The sequence below is a fragment of the Olea europaea genome, chromosome 16 (assembly GCF_002742605.1).
Source record: "Olea europaea var. sylvestris chromosome 16, O_europaea_v1, whole genome shotgun sequence".
Classification (NCBI taxonomy): Eukaryota; Viridiplantae; Streptophyta; class Magnoliopsida; order Lamiales; family Oleaceae; genus Olea; species Olea europaea.
Genome location: NC_036252.1, coordinates 6195344 through 6197731, shown reverse-complemented (window position 1 = coordinate 6197731; position 2388 = coordinate 6195344).

Below are 2388 nucleotides of genomic sequence, written 5' to 3'. Positions count from 1 at the left end.
CCATGCACTTTGCTATAATATTCGTCAACTTTTCTTGTAAGAATATTCTTGATCCAAGAAAGGTGATAGGTAGTGGAGCTTTTGAACTACCTTTAGTATAGAATAGTTCAGGACGATGCAACATTTCGATTGAGACGTATTTCAAAGCGACAAGTTCATAGAATATAATACCATTCGATCTGGAATATATTTACAGACTTCAAAGATTTGATTCTCTTATAAAGTATTAGTATAATTATTTGCAAGTATTGCTTTTCAATATCGTGTTCTAACATTTTTGTCATTCTTAACGAGTTTCTTAGGAGAAACGAATGTCCCATAAAAAGTTTCATAGAACATAACATTTCTTTGGATTTGAATACAAAAACAAAGTTCAAGTCAAAATAATTTATTTAAATTTTTTAGGCATTTATTTTTTTTATAACTCAAAATGCAATTATTTTTTGATAGTAAGCTCCTAGAAATTTTTCCCATATACAAAATTCCATCTTTGTTATTTTCTATAATGCAATGTTGAAATATGATAGTTCAATTTGACGCAAAATCACTTTATACTCTCATGGCCAGCTTTATTCCCATAAGAGGAAGTATGCTTTATCGAAAAGGCCAAAGAGAATAGCAACTTAATTAAGCAAGGATGTAAGTATCGATGTTTAATTTATGCTATATATCAATTGTTAGCTAAAATATTGCAGATTAAAATAATTTTATTAATTATATAAGAACAAAACAAGTAATCTAAAGGCAGGAAATAACAAAAGAGCGAATGAACTTTCAAATCGGGGCCTGTGCAAACATAATTTCCTTAAAATAAATTCACGCTCCTTACCATAGGTGCTTGAAGTTTAGTTTAAGCGTCTGTATTTTCTCCAAGATACAATGAAGAAATCAATAGAGTCTGAGCACTGCAGACACTACTCCAACGAATTGACTTAATATCTGAACACTATCACCAAGACTTTGACAGAAAGTAAAATTATGTATGCGGATGGAAGACAATTTTTTTTGCCGAGAAGAGAGAGTTATGTTGATGTGAACCCGTGTAGTCAGATCGCTACCAACCCACAACAAGATTGAAATTGTCCCCAAGAAAGCCAATGCAAGATTTTAGATTAAATTCAATAAGTTTGGAACCAAGCAACCTGAATCTTCGACGATGTGCAGATCTCTTGATTACGCAAAGTTATATAAATCTCCCCTGATTAATTTGAACACTACAAGATTGGATCTTGATAAGTTCACGTGTTGTTCAATAAAGAACGAGAGAGAAAAGCAATAATGTCTTACAATTGTATTCAATATATCAAAAGTTGTAAAACAATGAAAATTCCAAAAGTATTTATACTAGACTCCTAAAACCTAGCAAAAAAACGTGCATAATAATTTAAATATAGTAAGAAATCAACTAAATATGGAATTCTGGTAGAAATAAGAAATTTGCAACAAAAAAAAAATAAAAACACGTCCTGAATTTGATCTATGCGACCACATAGAAGGAATTGATGTGGTTGCAAGGAACACTCATGCGACTGCCTCAAAAATCCCAGCTAGTACTCATGCAACCGCATGCCCAGGACAACCATGCGGCCGCATAGTTGTGACTTTTGGCTACAACTTCGTCTGCTTTAATCATGTTGATTCAATTCACTTCAACTCTCGACTCCAACAGGAAATTTGTACCGTTTTGCGTCCTGAACATGGTTTCATCAATAGTAGCCTTGATGAGCAACCCCATCGCCTATTTCACTCATCTTGCTCTCGACTGCGTCATCGGTCCACCATCGACTATCAATGGATCTTTCCCCGGACTTCACATGGGACTTCACTTCGTTGTTTGCGCCTCCCGGATCACATCATATGCTAGTAACCACCGTTAACCGAGTTGTTAATCTCTCCTTTAACATAAACATAATCACATGAGTTTCAGAAATTATGAGAATTTGAAAAGTTTTTATTTGGAAAAATGATAAAATAAAGGCAAAACGTGGACCCTCCCAAAGGCCAATTTTTGGTCCATTCGGTTCGACATTTATGTACGCAGGTTGCGCTTGCACACAAGTTCAAGGTCCGAAACATATTTTGATCTGTGATTTGCACCTACCCTACACATGCACATGGAGAGGCCCTCTATGCTATACATGATTACACCATTCCAAAGTGTAATCATATTTAAATTGTTCATTGCCTTTATCTATCTATTTTCCTACATGAGATAACTTTAAAATAGTTTCCTTTCCAATACAAACATCTTCCAATGTATCACTTTGAGCTCCAATTTCTCATTTACTCGAGCATCATTTTTACAAGTAAAATGGAGAACCACAAATCAATCTTGATCTTTCAAAATAAACGAATGGGTCCCACTCAAACTTTATGCCAAAGTCAACA